The sequence below is a fragment of the Larus michahellis genome, chromosome 6 (genome assembly GCF_964199755.1).
Source record: "Larus michahellis chromosome 6, bLarMic1.1, whole genome shotgun sequence".
NCBI lineage: Eukaryota > Metazoa > Chordata > Aves > Charadriiformes > Laridae > Larus > Larus michahellis.
Genome location: NC_133901.1, coordinates 50,054,743 through 50,074,741, shown reverse-complemented (window position 1 = coordinate 50,074,741; position 19,999 = coordinate 50,054,743). Strand labels below are relative to the sequence as shown.

Below are 19,999 nucleotides of genomic sequence, written 5' to 3'. Positions count from 1 at the left end.
TCTGCTTTGTAATTAATTTTTTGTCTGTGTTCAGCTGTGCTCACATTTCTGATCTTACAGAAGATCTCTAAAGCCCACTTGGGGATAAAGTAAGCTTATATGGAGGAAAGGATAATGAGGTTAGTAGGTGTTGCCATGCAGGTTGCTAGCCTTACACAGTCTTTACACTGAGTAGTGCCTACAATTTGAGACAGTTATTTCATTTTTTAATTCATCTTTAATACTCAACAGGTTCATCTTCAGGAACAGCCAATCTTTAAAAATGATGTAAACGCTAACTGGCAAACATCCACCACTAACTTGCCAGTTCTCTTGAACGTCAGTCCAATAAACTAATTAAAATGTTTAAGACCAAATCCTGTCCAAGCACTAGAATTCATCTCTGTTGCATAAATGTGGCATGATGTCATGAAGACACACCATCTAAGTAAACCAGCATACCCCTGGAGATGTTTCAATGACAGGACCTCATTTATACAATAGATCAATTCCACAAGTTTCAGATGGATTGGTTACTATAACCTGACTCGGGCAAGGAGATGCAGAACTGGTGACTGCAAAGAAAACCAAGTAGAACCAACTGACAGAACAAAACAGACACAGGAACCAGAAAAAAAAAGTAATGGAAGAAAAAAGGCGTTACTTGTCCCTCTGCTTCTGCTACAACTGAACAGAGTTGAGGTATCTCACAGGAAAATAAAGACTTCTAGTAAAACAAAGTTTTATTGAAAAGTAACCTGCAAAAATAACAGTGTCTCACTTTTTATGTAATTTAACCGTGGGATATTATAGAATCATAGAATTATAGAATCATAGAATCTTCATGGTTGGAAAGGACCTTTGAGATCATCGAGTCCAACCATACACACACAAAAAAACCCCATACCATCTCTGTCACTACAGCATGCCCTGAAGTGCCAAATTTACACGTTTCTTAAATACCTCTAGGGATGGTGACTCAACCACCTCCCTGGACAGGCCGTTCCAGTGGCTGACCACTCTTTCAGTAAAGTAATTCCTCCTAATATCTAATCTAAACCTCCCCTGCCCCAACTTCAGACCATTTCCTCTGGTCCTGTCATTATTCACCTGGGAGAAGAGGCCAACACCCACCTCTCTCCAGCCTCCTTTCAGGTGGCTGTAGAGGGCAATGAGGTCTCCCCTCAGCCTCCTCTTCTCCAAGCTAAACAAGCCCAGCTCCCTCAGCCTCTCCTCATATGACCTGGTCTCCAGACCCCTCACCAGCCTGGTAGCTCTCCTCTGGACACGCTCCAGCGCCTCAATGTCCCTCTTGTACAGAGGGGCCCAGAACTGAACACAGTACTCGAGGTGAGGCCTCACCAGTGCCGAGTACAGAGGCACCATCACTTCCCTGCTCCTGCTGGCCACGCTATTCCTGATACAAGCCAGAATGCTGTTGGCCTTCTTGGCCACCTGGGCACACTGCTGGCTCATGTTAAGCTGGCCGTCCACCAGCACCCCCAGGTCCTTTTCTGCCGGGCAGCTTTCCAGCCACTCTTCCCCAAGTCTGTAGCGTTGTTTGGGGTTGTTGTGACTGAAATGCAGGACCTGGCACTTGGCCTTATCAAGCCTCATACAGTTGGCCTTGGCCCATCATCCAGCCTGTCCAGGTCCCTCTGTAGAGCCTTCCTACCCTCAAGCAGATCAACGATCCCACCCAGCTTGGTGTCCTCTGCAAACTCACTGAGGGTGCACTCAATCCCCTCATCCGGATCATTGATAAAGATATTAAACAAAACTGGCCCCAGAACTGAGCCCTGAGGGACACCACTGGTGACCGGCCGCCAAGAGGATCTCACCCCATTAATCACAACTCTCTGGGCACGGCCATCTGGCCAGTTTTTAACCCAGCGAAGAGTACACTTGTCTATGCCATGATTCGCCAGCTTCTCCAGGGGAATGCTGTGGGGGATGGTGTCAGAGGCCTTACCAAAGTCCAGATAGACAACGTCCACAGCCTTCCCCGCATCCAGAAGGTGGGTCACATGGTCATAGAAAGAGATCAGGTTGGTTAAGCAGGACCTCCCTTTCCTAAACCCATGCTGGCTGGCCCTGATCCCTTGGCTGCCCTGCACTTGCTGTGAGAGCTCACTCAAGATGATCCTCTCCATGATCTTTCGGGGTACCGAGGTCAGGCTGAGAGGCCTGTAGTTCCCCAGATCCTCCTTCTGACCCTTCTTGTAGATGGGCATCACATTAGCCACCCTCCAGTCACCTAGTACCTCCCCTGGTGACCAAGACTGTTGATAAATGATGGAGAGAGGCTTGATGAGCTCTCCCGCCAGCTCCCTGAGTACTCTTGGGTGAATCCCATCCGACTCCATAGACTTATGTGCATCTAGCTGTAGAAGCAGATCATTGACTACTTCCTCCTGGATTACGGGTGGGTTGTTCTGCTCTCCATCCTTATCTTCCAGCTCTGGAGGCTGAACACCCTGGGGATAGCTGGTCTGACTATTGAAGACGGAGGCAAAGAAGGCATTAAGTATCTCAGCCTTCTCCTCATCCTTGGTTGCAACTTTCCCCCCCGCATCCAGTAAGGGATGGAGATTCTCCCTGGCTTTTTTTTTGTCGATGTATTTATAAAAACTTTTTTTGTTGTCTTTAATGTTAGTGGCCAAGTTGAGCTCCAGCTGGGCTTTTGCCTTCCTAATTTTCTCTCTGTATAACCTAACGAGATCTCTGTACTCCTCCTGAGTTGCCTGACCCTTCTTCCAAAGGTGGTAGGCACAGGCATCTCATTGCAGGAAACATTAAAACATTATTAACCAGTAAGAATTGCTAAGGATGGGTTAGCACAAAGAAAGCCCAAAGTCCACTTTTAAGGTAGTAACAATAACTTACGGTTTCCAATAACTCTTACTTTTGTGTACAGTGAAATGGGTTCTATGTAGCCTACCTGGCTATATATTCTACTACATGGTCCCCTCTCAACCTGCTATCGTTTCTACATTTTTTGCTGTCTTTCCCCATTTCCTAGCCTTTGTGCCAATGAAATCAAAGGTGCAGTAGCAATTTACTCTGGCTGTACCTGAAATCAAACATTCTTCTCCCTTTGCCGTTCTAGCCATAATGTCACATATACATCGACATTAGTAGAATATATGAAGCATTCCACTAATATTTTCACTCCCTCACTTATTATAAATATTTATCAATTTCTCATGTGAATATTACACCAAGTGTCTCTGGAATTACACATCTATTCAAGCTGGACAGAATGCTAATGTCGTCATTACACTCATTCTACTTCATCCCAAGTTTTTGTTTAATTGATTCTGTTTCTACTCTTGAGTAGAAGCCCTGGCTTCTATTACAACCCTAATCCTCTACTGCAAGTATAAAACCCTTTATCACGTGTTTCAAGTTATTTTTGCTCCTTTCTTAGTCTCTGCAAATCACACCTGCAAAATTGACAACAAAAAGTTTACAGGAGACAAGATTTACTATTTGAATCACACTGGAAATATGAGCTATGAAAACAAGGGCACAGCAGCTACGTAGGTCCTACCTCTTTTCCAGACCTTCAAAATCCTTTTATCTGACTAATGCCTGTGGACCCTTGCCTATGTGTCTCCAGAAAACTCAGGGTTAGGGTTGAGAGAAAGCATAGAGCTGCACTGTGAGTGGGCTTGGGGAGGAGCTGCCAAAAGAAAGTGTGAGCTGCATAGAGACCATCCTTGGGAGAAATCTTTCATTTGGACAACAGTATCAAACTTGTCTATGGCTTCCCAGGAAAATTAGGGTTAAAGTTCAGCCTCCGGTTGACAGACAGTGGAAGTTTAGAGCTGTACTGTGTGTAGGACTCAAAGAGTCTGAAGTCCTCGTTTTAGCATGTCCACCTTTCCTCACCACCCGAGTTTCTGTACGTTGGAACTCCACCTCCTGCAATTTCCTTTTTATAAACCCAGTCTACTTGCATAAGGAATGTGCCATTCCATCCTCATTTGTCATTTTTTGCCCTCATTTTATGCACAGCTGAAGCCCTAACAGTCTGCTTGTATCAAGCAATCTGAGGTATCTGTATGACAGAGAACACTCTTCAAGGCACGAAAAAGCATTTCAACCAGACTTCTCCAGCACACACACAAAACCAAATAATCTCTGTTCTTTCCAAGCAAAGACTCTAGGGACCTTTCAATGGAGGCAAGACTTTATCACATCATCCCTCTTCCACCACACTGACTGCAGGAACTTCCACTCTGAAGACGGGATTGGCCTTTTTGCAAGTACTGCAGCACCTGAAATCCATAAATGTCATAGGAGCCTCAATCTCTGCAAGTTTTGTGTCAGGCACCTCAACAGGACTGGTGCTTTTTTGCTACATTAGAGTGCAGTATTCAAACATATGTCCTAAATAAACTCCACAAGAATAACCTTCCCTCACTATTCATCCAGACAGAACTAAGGCGAAAAAAGTAGGAATCCTTTCCTTCAGCACAGAATTTAGACCAACCCAATATTTCTATTTTTAATTACATTTATGATATTTCCTGTGGGTATAAGTCATGAATGCAGTTCCAGTATGCTGGGAGCAATGTAAATATAGTCATTCCCAAAGGGATCTTACAGCTGTTATGCACAGGTCAGAGAGTCTGTGAAATGCAAAATTTGAAACTAAAAGCTTTTTAGCCCATATCCTTCCCATTCCTTTTCAAAGGCAGAGTTAATGGATACTGAACAACATTGCCCCAGATTTTGCCCACAAGGTATGGAAGTAGTAACTCCATTTAAAGAAAGTAGTATTTAGCAGTAAGCAACCACCCGGTCCTACCTCACTCAGGAACTGCATCAGAAATTCCTTTCTGATCCAAGCTAATTCATCTGCCACTTCATGCTGACAACTGTGCAACTGAAGACAAGACACATGGAATTGTTTCCTCTGAAATCATTCTAAGGGGCGGAAGGAGGAGTGCAACTTCACACCGCAGCATACAAGTCTAGTCTCCTCCTCCTACCTGACTCCTTGCCTCTTATTTTGACATGAGACCACTCAAAAGGACTTAAGCAAGCTCTTCCCCTCACCAAATCCAGAGATGTCAGCCCATAAAAATGCAAAAGATTCTGCACTTACCTTTGATCACAGCCTGGTGAAGGAAAAATACTCATCAGCTGCTTCTCTCAGGAACAACTTTCTGTTTTAAAATACATAAAAAAGAAATAAGACTTTAAACAGTGCTTCTCTCACTCTTCCCTAATGTTAGCCTCCATCAGTGTTCGTAAACATTTACTTAGCAGGAGCACCTTCGCTCTCCAGAACCAAAGGTAATGATTACATTACACTAACCATGGCATGAGGACAGAGCGAGGCCAGGACAACAGCCAACTAGACGATGATGTAGGGTTGCACTGCAGCAGGCTCAGTTGTGCAAGAGTGAGAAAGAGTAGGGCAAGATGAGAAATGACAAGTGCACGGAAAAGAAAAACCCAACCAACAAACCAAGAACCTGGATTTAGAGGTAAACCACAAAGAAAAAAAAAAGTTCACAGAACAAGCAAATGCAGTATTAGCTGAGAGAACTGGACATACCAGCATAGTCCTAATGGGATTTTTCACATCTGTTCATTAATATCATTGCCTTTGAAAGAGCCAACAAAGCAAACTATAAGACGCTACCCTCTTTAGTCTTGGCCACAGCTAAATCAGTTCAGTAAAACTTCAGTGGTGTGACAAAGTCTGAGTAGTCTATTGCCAAAGCCTTTAAAAGAGTCAGGACCATGAGGAATACTGTGAAACAAAAACAAACCACTGAAGGATGGAGTTACACCCTTCCTCCACCCCTCTACCTGGCTAGTGATCACACAGATGAAAGTACTTTGTGAAGCTGACTGAAGCTCAGGAAAACTTTGTCTGTACACACACGCACACACACACACACAGAGGCAAACACACACACAGAGAGCAGTCTGCCAGTGAGAGCGTCTCAGCAGAGTCACCAAAACCCCGAGGGAGGGCACAGGTTAGAACAGGGTCGGGGCTAAAAGGGTAATTTTACCGTACCTGTCAGACAGCCTCTAAAGGCTGCTCTTCCACATCAGCTGTGTCTGAGACACACAAGTACTCTCCTGTAGCTTTCCAGCTCACACACACCTTGATTCAGCAAGAACTCTGACCTTTGAGTTTCCAATAATCTTTAATACCTCTACAGCCAATTAGTAAACAAATAAGAATCACACTTGTGCTGCCTGTAAATATAACTAAACACGCCCAGCTCACTGCCTTCCTCGCAAATTAACAACTAGAGCAAAATTTTCTCTTTTCCTTTTTTCTGGTTAGATAAAGATTAGTTTAGATGAAAAGGACCTACCCTTCCTCAGCACACGACTTTCCATTTTTATTTTGATCCCAAATTCTTACGTTTCTTCACAGTTTGAGATGGCAGAATGAGAAGCCCTGCACGCCTGGCCTCCACAGATTCCAACACACCAGGGTAAACATCAAAACAGTCAGGTGCAACAGCAAAACAACTAAACTACAAAAGGGGTGAATGTTTGATGTCACTGTAAAAGAAACAGACAACTAAAGAAATGTTTTTCACAGAACTCTGGCAATCCAGTGAAACTCACTGAGAAAAACAATCAAATTAGGAGGTTAATTATTAATAGAAAGTATACAATGGCAGTGGATAAGACTCACATACCCCACAGCAGTCATTAAGACCCACACAAACAGATTCACCAACATCCAACTAATGGCATTTAAAATAAGTTTCCCATAGGGGCTGGCTGTCCCCCGATGTTTCACTGCAAAATATCTTGCACTTTCTGATGCAAACTATTACCAAAGCGGCGACTTGGACCAAGATGGAGTATCACTCTGGTCTAATTGGTTTTACTTTCCAGCGGACTTGAAGAAAAACCACAAATGGATCAACAGATTACAAATGCAGGGGAGACACTCAAAGAGGAACATGAGTTACAAATAACTTTCTCTTCAGCTTTTAAAAATGCAACTTGCTCACACTTACAGAAGCTCAGAAACAGTTACATCAATGAGGTAAAGAGACTGCTGCTCTTTGCAGTCCCACAGTTTTCCACTAAGGCACGTTACAATCAATAGACACAGAAACACAACAGCGCAGGATAAGAAGAGAGGAAGAATTTAACACTAGTTGCATGGGGTAACAGTGATGAAACACAAAGAACAGCCAATTTGGATTTCACTGCAAGATTTATTTTAAAGAACCTTAAAGTAAAGGTGTAGTTTAAAGCAACAGTAAAGTGATGACACTGCTGTCATTTCCACAGAAAGCTAAGTAAGGTGGTAAAAACCTTGCCTAACAATCTACCATTTCCCTTCTCGATACGTACTCAACTGCCTGTGTTGCCCGTGAGAAGCAAACAGATTTGCATGTTTGGAAAGCCCTCAGCTCAAAGCACGCGTTACCACCATTATCAACAGCTGCTAAACACCACCTCCCAAATGCTTAACGGAGAAGGCAGCACCACATTTCATCTCTAGGCATCAAAGCATTTACTAATGGAAATGAACCTCTGCCTAGCACACAATTAAGCTATTTTGGAAAGACGTCATTAACTCTAGGAGCATCGTATCTTTTCCCATGTTTGTATTTAGTTTCAAATTTACCAGCCGTAACAGCAGAGTGGGAAAGCTCAGGAGCCTGTGCACCGGCCATGCAGGCTCCTGCAGGAGCTCCCATTAGTCAGGGTGTGTGCCGTATGAAGACTCAATAAGCAATGACATTTATATTCCTGACAGTTTTATTTCTTTAAACACCAGCCACACTGGAAGTTTCACTTTACTTTTTACTCTGGAAAGAAGGCCAAACCTGAGTGTAACAGATGCTGTCTGGAACGCCCAGGACACATACTAGACCATGTGTGTGGTCCCCTTCACCATTACAAGATAAAACAGCTTTCAGGAAAATGAGAAGGGTCCTTAGTTTTTCTGAGCACAAAAACCTTAATATTTACACTAATCAAATACAACAGGGTCCACTTAGTCAGAATAACAGTGGTCACACGGGAGCTCAATGAAGTAGAACTATTTTCCCATGAAGATCTTATCCTCAGTCTGGGCAAACAATCCAAGTCACAACTAGATAGACAACAGTTCTATGCTGTAAGTCTCTGTAGTAATTACACCAGAGAAACATGGCAGTCCTGAGTTTAAAAATAATAACAATTTTAAAAGCTCATATCAGAAGCACAGTGAAAATATATAATGATAAAGCATACATTGGGAAAACATAGAAGGTAGCTTGATATAGGCAAAATATGAAAAGATTTACAGGGACACGAACAGAGAGTATAAAGTCCTGCTTCGTAAATGGTGGAGATTTTTAGTTAATTTCTGTGAAATAATAAAATAGAGAATAAAAACCGCAATCATCTGAGGTTCGCATTTCTTTCTGGATAACAAAGAATTTACAGCACCACTAAAAGAGCTGTGTAGCTTTACAGTTCAAAGCTGCACAACGACAACACAGCGCAAAGACAGAGGTGACTTTTAGCGGGTACAGGGAGGAAGGATGGATGGAATGCAGCAATCAAACAGGAAAAAAGGGAAAAATGTACATAGAGAAGGGGGAGAGACAAGGCATAGAGATATGTGGGAAAGAGTGAAACCAAGAACAATTATCAGAAAAAGTCACTGTCAGAAACTGCAAATGCTCAAGAAAGATGCACCATGGAGAAAACTGCATTCCCTGTCAGGATCTTCAAGGAAGTGAAAGAAAGGGAAACTAGGCAGCAAGGATATTACTTGAAACACTTAATCAAGGACATCTGCCATCAAAACAGATTACCTTAACACATATAGCTCCTTTATGGGTCACTCATGTGCATCCATCAAAACTGGTTTGAGAAGGGAAATGGTTTCTGAGACTCAGTGAAACTCCTAAGTAAATTCATATTTCTGAGAAAGCAGTCTCATTTTCAAAATTCTAGAAGCGATCTCTTAAATTCCTTGCCTCCCTCTTGTACAAACAGAAGAAAAAGGCAGAGCCACCTGAGGAAGGAGAAACATCAGTTCGATAATGTAAAGCAAATGGCTTAGAATGGGGTTCATCATTCAGCCAACGTCCTACTTCAGATCTTGCATGTCCGTATGTGGCGTCACCTTGTCTGCACACAACAAAGGAAAGGATTCCTCCCTATAAGCCTATTCATGGCATGGAAGGCATGTGGCCCAGACCCCGTCTGCCATCAGCATGACTGCGCTTGCTTGCAGCCGTGCCACTCTGAAATGCCCATGACCCTGACTGCTCCAGCAGTCCAATTTTCAGAAAGGCCATTGCAAGCAGTGAAGTGTTAAAACCGTAATGCTATCGGTCTTTGCCCCTGTCCGTTTCTCTCCTGCTATCAGCTAGCTGTATGTCTCCCACCAGGCAAAAAAGCAAACCCATTAACATCAAGGCCAATGGGGAAAAAGACATCAGTAACGACCTTCTTCCCAATGCTGCAGCCCAGCAGCTAAAATCATGCCAAGTTTGTGAGAAGAGAAAAAAATCTGTAAAAAATGGGGGAATGATTACAACTGAAATATTAGGAAAAGATCTCCCCTTGTTCTCTTTTGCTTTCTGCTCTCATCACACAAGTAGGAAGGAAACAGCTTTCTCAGCTGATGAGCTTCCATTGCTACAGTTCTCTCTTTTACCCCCCCTTTGTTTCTGACTGTTCCTCAATGAGTAAAGAATCGTCCTGAATAAGGAAAAAGTACGATTTATGTATTATACAGATAGATCGTAAAAGATTGTCAGTTTCCATCCTGCCACAGAGCCACCGCCTCCTGACAGCAATGCTGTAATTAAGTTGATAGCATTGAGCATTCCCTGACTTACTGGGTTAAAGACGCAGAGCACAGTATTTAAACCTTTCACCCCATTCAGATAATTTAAACAATTCTGCTCATGGCTTGTTTAGGCTACTCCTCCCTGAAGCATTGAAAATTAAGAGCACCGAAAAGAAGTAAACACACCTAATTTGGTACTTTCCTCGGTCCTAATAAACCATGGCTCACACAGACAAAGCAATGCCTTATCTCCCCTATACCAGTCATAAAGCCACCGTTATCTTGAGAAAAATAGCATTTAAAAAAAAAGCGCAAACAAATAACCAGACTAATGAAAGGCAATGATATGTTAGTTTTCCAGACAGACAGCCTGAAAACACCTAGGAGCCCAAATCCCACAGGAATGAACCTCATGTCAACAGAAAGCTATGTAAAGGCTTTCTGCCTAAATGGTGACCCCCAATTTACAGTGAAATGAGAGCTACCATGGAGAATTTCAAGAGGAAGAGGGTCATTCCTCTGTTAAATAAAGCAAATTAAGTCAGAAGCTTGCTGACTTTAAGTCCATGTAATTTCTTCTCTACATTTTTCATTTATCATTGTCAATATTTGATCTGGACAGTGTTGTCTCTTCAGGCTCCGTATGCTTACATTTGTCTCTGTCTTTTATCATAAAGTGCGGTGCACTCTCCACTGCAGAGGAGATTCCTCCAATACCAAAGATGATGCAGGGGAAAAAACAAAGTATAAACTCAACCTCACAAATGTGCCTACAATGTTATGAATCAGCAATTCCAACTTATGATTCACCCCCATCAAGGAACTAATTAAAACTAAAATTAACATTGCTCATTTTCTAAAAAGGGGAAAATGAATAAAGCCAATGATCTATACCCAAATAAAAGGTATAAAACACATGTTTGATATGACTGTAAAGACACGCTGCAATAAAGAAAATGGAGTTTTGTCCATAATTCATTTCTAATGTGCTGTTTAAACAGCTTTCCTTGTACGCGCTTTGAGGTTTATAGTAATAACTTCCAAGGTGCCCAGTGAGTGACCATAGCACAGCTGGCTGTACAGAAGAGATACATAATGAGAAGAGATACTCCATCCAATAAACCAAATAAAAATTACAGATATAGGGCTTCTTCCTGGATGTAAAAGCACAAAGCTGAATGAAATCAAAATCTGGAAGAATAAATATGATATCTTGAAGCCAAATTGTGAAAGGATAAGAGTTGTTAGCAGATCGGCTGTATCCACACCTGTTTTATTAGGTGCACTTTGCCTTTTTCAGTAGGTGAGAGGAAGGAAATTTGCATACATGGAAACAGAGAGAAGAGGTAAAAATAATTCACAATTTCAGGGGGATGAGGGGAAAGAAGAAATCAAAACTTCTTACCCCATTACCTTTTACATGCTTAGCCAATGTTCAGCCCCAAATTCAGCTTAGCCAATGCTCAGAAACAGACACGTATCTTCAGGATCTTTCCCTCGCTTTCAGGTATGATAGCTTGTTTTCTCTTTCCCCACAGTTTTCTCATGCCCTGCTCCTCACTGCTACTGCTTTCCAAAACGCCTCTGCGCCTCTATACCCAGCCACTGATGGCGAAGGCTGCAGGTGCAGTCAGCTGGTGAGGAACGCACAAATGTTGAACAGACTGTTCCCTCCTCCCTGGGGGCTCCCTATCACCACAGAGGTTGGCTATATAAACACTCAAATCATCACCAAACCTTCCCACTAATGGAAATAGATACATGATCTGTCCACAGAAGTCTCCACTATCATATGAACTTGTTTGGAAGAATATTTAAATGCACTATTTTCACTCTGCCTACCATCCCTCTTCCTTTATATTTTCTGGGATGCAGAGGTAAAACAACCTGCTACACAAATCCATTTTAAAAGAATATAGATGATGCAGCTGCTTGATCCTATTGTTCATTATGCCTGGAAAAAAATCTTTGCATGAACCAGTAATTTTTTTTCTCTTTATTTTCCATGAGACAACGCTACAGATTGTGGCTACTGAGAGAGTAGTGCCAGAACAATGCGAGGAGAGGAGTATCAGTTCTTTCAATGCTACAGGTGCAAGGACTTGGCCACATCCTTTCACTTGGTCTTTTGAAGTTAAAAATCTGACTGTGGTTGAATTGTCAGGAAGAATGGCATCCAAAAAAGGGTACACATGATCAACCAACCTGAGTTCAAGGAACACCGTAAGTGCTTTGAGATTAGTAGTCAAAAAAGCCTGCAGATTCTGTAGGACACTGGGTTATGATCAGGGAGAAGTGTCAGTACTTACAGATTGACTCATGGAAGCGCGACTAAAGCAGCTCTGTGCGGCATTGTTTGAGAGTCACTGACCCAGAAAGGCACTAAAGCAAAGCTGTACATAACACTCCCTATGCAGGCACTCAGCCCTGTGCTTTGCTGCTGGAAGGAAAACACTGTATGGAGCTCCACAACTTCATAGTTCACATCAATAGCTAAGCGAGGTCTTGTGATTGCAATGAGATGAAAATTTCTACCTCCCTTCTTAATTTCTTTTCATACCTCAAGTTAAAAGCTCTCTTCTGCCTGCCTTCATTCTCTTCCCCTGTCTTATTCTACTCCTTCACAGCGATTCTGAGTCAATCAGTGATTAAATTCCCTGTGTTTTCATGCAAATATCTAACTTTCCTGGCTTCACTGGAACATCAGTGAAGGCCCCCCTCCCACTCCTCTCTCATCCCAAGAGCCTGAAGCATACGCAGCTTCGCCTGAGCATCATTTCGGAATAAGGCCACACTTGTGTTTTTAAGAGAGGCATCCAGCCAGCTGGAGGCTTCTTTATGACTTTACTAAGTGCAAAGCCTTTTAGACTTGTAGACTGAGCCAAACCCCTGACCTACCATGCCCTTGTGGGACCAACAGTACTCTTCCACTACTTGAGAGAGAAAATACATGAACTGTCAGTTTAAAAAGTATGCGACATGGCAATTGAATATTATCGCTGTAGGATACTACCAAACAGTGTTTCAGTAGATGAAACACAGCAGGGTCTGGTGTGCAGGACAAATTTTTTTTAAGACTTTAAATCAACTGCTCCATTTTAAGGCAGGTAGAAAAAAATTACGCAAAAGTAGAAGCTTCATTTTGAGTTTTAGACCACATTTACATGTCAGTGTGAGAATCTGATCTATTGCTTGTCACAACCGTCAGAAGTATTTCCACTGAATTCAACAAGCACAGGCTCAGGATTTAAATTTATGTTGTGCCAGTATTTGTACATACATTTATGTATATAATCACCATACTGTACAGTATTATAATTATTTTTTTGGCATGGAACTGTCTAAGCATTACACATGAATCACAGCAAAGGGTTGGGTTTTTTAAATAATATTAAAAAACTTCTTTCTCCTTTGGGACCCAGCCATAACCCATTCTTATCTCTGTAATAACATAGATTTTCATCTCACTAATCTTCTCCCCTTCTCAATACAAAAAGAGAATTTGCAAAGCGGATGACTAACCAAACCCCTTTCAGTTTAAGGCTCACTCTGCTTAGGTGTTTTGACACTCCTAAGCTATATTTTTCTACTAATTTTTTGAAAATACATGTTCCTTTTGTTTCAACAGATTTGGAATAGACAAAGTCAGAGACAATGCCCCATCTGAGTTACCTCATAAATCAGCAAAAATGTCAAGGGAAACTGCCTTTTTTATCCTAGCAGTGCAAACAGAAATTGCCCTTGTCAAGCCTTATTTACCAGACCATCTTGCTGGTGAACTGCATAACACTCTTGCACAGTGTCCTGAACACATCCTCGTTCCTGTGGACCTAGGCAGTTGCAGATTATAGTGCTTTTCATGGGAAACATTTTTTTCTTATTCCTTCCCTTCAGCTTAACTACCAGTCCAACCTGAAAGGTATAAAACCAGACAAAAGGGAAATAATTTCCCAAATACCAACACTCCAAACACTTTGTACTTCTAACCACCATTTTCTCTGGGCAAAGGCTCTGCCATCTCACCCTCACCCCGACTCAAGTCTGACTCAACTGCCAAAGAAAAAACGGAGCTGTTTAAATGCAGTAGCATTTAAGTGTTGTGTCAACAGAATAATAGCAAAGTTCTCTAAAACAGGCTAAGTACAATTTTTCTGATTTACAGGACAGTAAAACTGAGGAACAGAGCGCAAGCTTGGACACTTACTATGTCAGCAGCAGAATCAGGAGTGTGAGGCCGCAGGAACAGAGTTCACAGGATCCTAACCACTGCCTTTTTTTTCTCTGGAGCACTACTTTGTGCCCGCCCAGAGCACCCCCTCTGACTTTTTACCTCACACGGAGCACAGGCCAGACCATGCACTCTGTGAAGTTGCTGGCATAGCCAGGGTTGCGACTTTGACACTTTCAAAGTTGTGTCTTCCAAGTGTCACCCTTTGTCACCACAAATATTAAATATCCAACATTCAATACAGGGCACCTTCAAGTGTTTACGAAAGGGAAAAGGCAGTCATTTGATGCAAAAACAACTTCACACTAAAAATCATTGTTCTTTCCTTTTCTCCTAGCACCTTCTTATCAATGCCAGCTCACCCTCAGTTATATATTTTCCCTACCAAAGGACGTGCTATATTGCATCACAAAATTAAGGAAAACAGTTTTTCAGCAACAAGACGACGGATGCCTTCTTACCAAGCAGAACAAGAATAGCACTTTTAACAAAATCAGATTTTACAGGTTATCAGAGCCATCTCTTCCCTGTTTCAATGACAGCTGGATGACAGTTTTCTGTCCCTTTTGCTGCCTGTCTGGTCTATCTCAGCTGGACTCAAGCTAATAAGCTTCTCATTATTGAAATGACTATGCCAAGGTACTGGCAGATGGTCCTATGTTCCAAGCACATCTTCCCATTCCCTCCCTCACAAAAGTCCTAATCTATACACAGTGTAATCGTCACAAAAACATATGCTCTCTGACAGAAAGCTTCCCCTCCATTATCTCTGTACTCTAGGGGATTGTCCCTGAAACCTCAGCGACACAAAGTAACTCCCTTTCTACTCAAGTCTGTTTCCTATATGCCTGAAAACACATTCACCAGGTCCTGGTAAAAGTACCTGTACAAGGCTTAAAATCCATGCCAATCTCTCCCTAGTACTGTCCGTATCCTAGTCCATTACCTAAAAAAATGCACATACACACATATCTGCATATTTAGAAAAGTATAAAGTAATATATACCTCATATTTCTTACATGTAATACTCTGCCACTGTTTTATTTACAGGTCCCTGTAACAGTATGTGAGCCTTTCTCTTAAGATAAAAAACCATATAGTATAATTTATTACGTTGGTTACCAGTAAATCTCTTGTGCAACACTTCCATTTCAATACTGAGTGAGTCAGTCGCTAATTGGATATCTCATATATCTTAAAATAATCTGTTTGTTTCATCTGCTGGCTCCCTCTCCCCCATCAATTTAATCAGATTATTGTGACTGATGAATTCATTAATCCGGTTGTCGTATCCTGAAAGCATCACAACTTCTACACAGAAAGTTTCAGGAAGGAAGAGCAAGTATCTCCCTTTTGCACACACAGATAGTTATGAGCAGAGGAACAAATGAACGCTGTCAGTCTCCCAGCTGTGGAAAGCCTGCAGAAAGGTTATTTCTAGACACTTCGGATCACTTTGTCTGGCTTTGCTGGAGCTCCTCAGAGAAGGCTAGGGGTATGACGGGCACAGACAGGCCACCGTAATATGAAGGGTTGTTTTAGCTCTCCAAATTGACTCTGAACCTTCTGAAATATCATTTCTTTCCAGAGGAAGAGAAAGTTTTATTGTCAGTTCTTCTCTGCGTTTAATCCCAACAGTACTGAACAGTTTTTCCCCACTGCAGATAGGGAAAAACATCAACAGAAAGTAGAAAAGCTTCCCTTTAATCTTTGCCGCCTCCTTTTCAACTTCAAGTTGAAAGTCTTCAAAGTAAAACCTTTTCTCATACTGCCCAACAACTTAAATTGTTCCTGATCGTCACAGGGAATAACTTAAGTTTAGTAACTCCAAAACTATCTACCTTACAAGAGGTGAAAGAGTTAAAAAGCATATTAATTTCTAGACTGAAACAAAAACCAATAGGTCAAATACAGCCAATGGTGGACAAGAACAGAGAGTGAGAAATACTATTTAGCCAGCACTAAAAATAACATAATTATGCTTCTGTAGCTTTTATCATCCAAAAATAAAGAAGCCAAAGCACTTTGACAGCACACCTTCCCATCCTCCCAAATAGTAAAGGAAAGGAAAACAGAAAGAACTTGGCACTTACCAGGAAAAACAGTAACTACAGAAAAGCGTTCAACAGCACTGCTCAAGTACCCAGGAGCTGTGACGGTCTGAGGAGGGTGATATAAATGACCTCCACCTGTGCTTAATTAGTTGGCTGAAACTGTATTCGCAAGTGAGACAACTCTACTTGAGCTGTAACTTTATATCTTTCTAAAAACATCATAAACCAGATGAAAAACATACTACTTAAAAATATGGTAAGACACCAAATTGCTGAGGAGAAAACCGAGTTTCTACCTCTTGCTGTCTGCCACAGCAGACATCCAAGATGACATTGAGCATTTGAGGATCAAAAAGGCTCTCGGTGAACGCCTGTCAAGTGGAGGATTTGGATGAGGTTTACTTTGGGAAGACGGCCAGCCTGGTAAACAGCAGCAAGCAAACAGGAAAGGCTACTTGTTGGAGGCAGTAATGCACAATAGGCTTCCAGAAACTAAACACACCATATGTAATTACAGCAATTTATTACAGTTATGTGGCTTTGCACATTTGCAACTGCATTTCCCCCTTTTTAGTCTCAGAGTAATGTGCTTATTCATGCAAACTGAAAGGAAATATGTAAACAGTTTTGAAAATGCAAGAAGAAAGTGTGAGAATGGAACATTTGATATGGCATTATCTTGCAAATGCCTCCAGATTCCTCTCTGGTCACTGTGTGGGCAGCACATTCCCAGGACAGAGTGCGGGGTGGGCGGGAGAAAGGGGACTGTACAGCTATTCATGAACTGCATTTTGTCTTTTCCCGCTGAGTTCATTAGCGACCTGGTGGAGCAGTGGGGAGGAGGCAGGGCTCGCCCCCCGCCGCTCCGGCGGAAGCACAGGCACAAGGAGCTCCCAATGCCCAACGGGCTGGAGGCAGCCATGCGGAGGGAGCGCGGCCCTCTCCCGACTCCCTGCCCACACAGGGCCTGTGCACTGCTCGGCTCCGGCTGCTGGCCTGCTTTGCCATCTCTCATGCAGATGTACCATTTGCAACCATTCAAGAGGAGAGTTACTCCATCACAATAAAGTTCTTACAAACTGGGCAGCCCTCTCCCCGGCCCCCACGTAAATAAAAACACAAGTTACATCATCTCGATCCTTCCCTGACCCCAGCGAAGCTCGGAGGGAGGCAACAGCTCCCTCAGACAGATGAACTGAAGAGGACAGTGGAGAACCCACGCTCACAGCCATGTTGACAAACAAGGCCTAGGGGCACCCAGCGCCGGCAAAATAAAGTCTCCACACACTGCATCACACACCTAGCTGCTGTAAACATAGGAACTGTCCTACACCTCCTTGCTACGCCAGTTCCCCATCACACAGCACATTATTTTTCACAACTGAAGACACTGCCAGAAGTGGAAATACAGCTTCCTAGGAAAGGACTCTGCCCAGGACTTTTCTCTCTATCATCCTCTGCCAGCAGATCCTCCTTCCCCCCATTCACCAGCATCCTCTGTAGCACAGGACAGCTCTATAACCAAGGCAACGCAAGAAAGCAAGGCCTGCCTGGAGCTCTGAAGACAGGGATAGATTTCGAAGCTGTGGTATGGCAATAACGTGCAATCGCTGACAAGCGGATGATAAGCCCAGAGTAGGTAACTGGTGTAGGCTGGCTATGGACAGAGCACCACTGAATAGTGCCCACAAGGTGGGGGGTAAAGGAAAAGGATGGGGGGAAACACAGCTGGAACATCTGTATTACTGGTTTATCTGCGCGGCCCATCGTTACTCCAGGTATCCCTCACAGCAGAGGGATGTGGAAATGACAGTGCTGTGATACAGCCCTGGCCCCTTTCAAAATGTTCTTCCCACGAGAGGCATCAAGATGCATTCATACGGTAGCCTGCAAAAGCGGTAACAGAGAGTGTTTGGGGTCTTCTGAGTTCAGGGTTAATTTCTGTCCCATTTTTAGACTGGTAACATCTGGGGCTCAAGAGACTGATGTAGGATGAAGAATGGTATAAAAGAGAGAGAAAATTACTCTGCCATATAAGAAGAGAACGACATAACAAGCAAAACTGAAACACAGTAGAATGACAGAAGTCACTAGGCTGTGATCACAGCAGGCTATAAAGCAGAGTACATCACATTAATGAGGTAGGAAAAGATTGGTCATATGCAGAGGATTACATAGAGTCTAATAAAAACATTCTCTATTAAGAGAAAAACATAATCCAATTCGTATGGAAACAACTTTCATATTATACAAATCATGGTACAAAATGCAGAACACGAATTCAGGGAAAAATGGCACGTAACACTGACGTAAAGCAAGCTGTCAATAAAATCTGATAAAATCATAACACTGGCAAACAGCAAATATATCTATTTGAACTAATCAAATGTAACAGTAGGAAAAGATTTTAAAGATTTGAAGTAGCAAACGCTGTACTCTAAAGAAGCAGAAATGGTGGTGCAGTGAGTTTTTGATTAATAAACCTAACTTCTGTAGCTTGCAAATGAGTTGAAATGAAGGATTTTTTTGTTGTGCTGCATTCATGAAGCATCCTAAACAGCTGGCACCTGATCTGTTGTGAGGACTCTATGGACTGTGGCAATGCAAACAAATTTTAATTCAAACAATAATTTCATACATACGTATTCCCCTCAGAAGAATCTAATTAAGAAGAAGAAACATGATGATATATTATGTTTAAGGTTAATAAAAGCAGTGTGCTAAACTGTGAAAGTTATAACCGCACATACTTTTTTTTAAACAGGGTCATAAATAAATTCCTAACTCAATAAAAGGGAAAAAAAATAGACACCTTCACGAAGGCACACTGTGTGCTCAATAAGTAGTGACAGGAAAAAATGCAGTAATAATGCAAATTAAGTTACATTAAAATGTATAAGGAATTAAAAGGTGAGTAGTACAAGAACTAACTTGTGCTTTCCACTGTGAAACACTGTTCATTTCTCACCACTTTATCCTAAAACAACAGAAAAACAATGAAGTAATGGGTTGAAACTGCTAATTGAAAAAATAACAAAGAAAATAATTTGTACATTTGTAGTCTGTTGGGTTTTTGGTTTTTTTTTTTGTTTTTTTTGTTTGTTTGTTTGTTTTTTTAAGTCTGACAGGAGATTTAAGAGACACCTGAAAAAATCCAAAACAGTCAAGAGGAGAGACTGGACAGATTAACTATTAATTTGGTTTCCTAACAAAAGAACAAGGGAACACACAGTGAGACTCAGAGGCAAAAATTTGGGTAATTTGAGACTATATAGTTTCACATCATACACAGTTATCCAGTAGTTCTTACTACGGCATTAACACCGATGTTATGAAAATTATGAAACATTAATATTTATAATAAGCATATTTGAATTAATAACAATAAACATCAATCACAAAGCACAGAAACACTCCTGTTTCAAGGCACAACACAATAAACATCTACGGAAAATGTAATATAATAATCTTCTGCAGAATTTTTTTCTTAAACAATGAGAGCTGCTGTCAATAAGGGAAGGACTTTGTATTTTGACGGACAGATGCTCTGATCCACTATGGGCAATGGGGAAGACATACCAGTAGCAGTTTCTTCTGCAGGAAAAACATGTTGTAAATTCTATCTCTGTAGCTAGTGATAAGAAGTCTTATGAAGTGTGCCACACAAATGCAGAACAAAGAGCTTATAGTTTACAGTTAAGAGACAACAAAAAGATCTATAGGCAAAGCTGCAACAGAAGATAAGACAACAGTTATCAACATACTGGTTTAACTTTTTTAAAATCAAGATTTTTTTGTAGGTATTTCGAACATTTATTGAGGTCTTCCTAAATATGAGGGTCAGAATGGGAGGATGGTACTTTGACAATTTATGAAGTACAGGATGGAAGCTGTTATCATTAACCTGAGATAAAATTAGCTACATACTGCCATAAAATGGA

The 19,999-nt window shown here is 41.8% G+C and overlaps 1 protein-coding gene across 6 annotated transcripts in view; it reads right to left on the bottom strand.

Moving 5' to 3' along the window:
- NDST2 (N-deacetylase and N-sulfotransferase 2) overlaps positions 1 to 19,999 on the bottom strand; it is a 138,672-nt gene that overhangs the window by 49,356 nt on the left and 69,317 nt on the right. For 4 of the 6 annotated variants that reach the window (XM_074592983.1, XM_074592981.1, XM_074592986.1 and 1 more), the window contains one exon: positions 5,096 to 5,156. The exons of 1 other annotated variant lie outside the window; for it this stretch is intronic. The gene's annotated coding sequence lies outside the window, so the exon portion shown is untranslated. Of the gene's footprint in view, positions 1 to 5,095; positions 5,157 to 16,097; positions 16,157 to 19,999 lie in introns of those variants that run through there. One more of the 6 variants, XM_074592985.1, reaches the window with a different exon arrangement.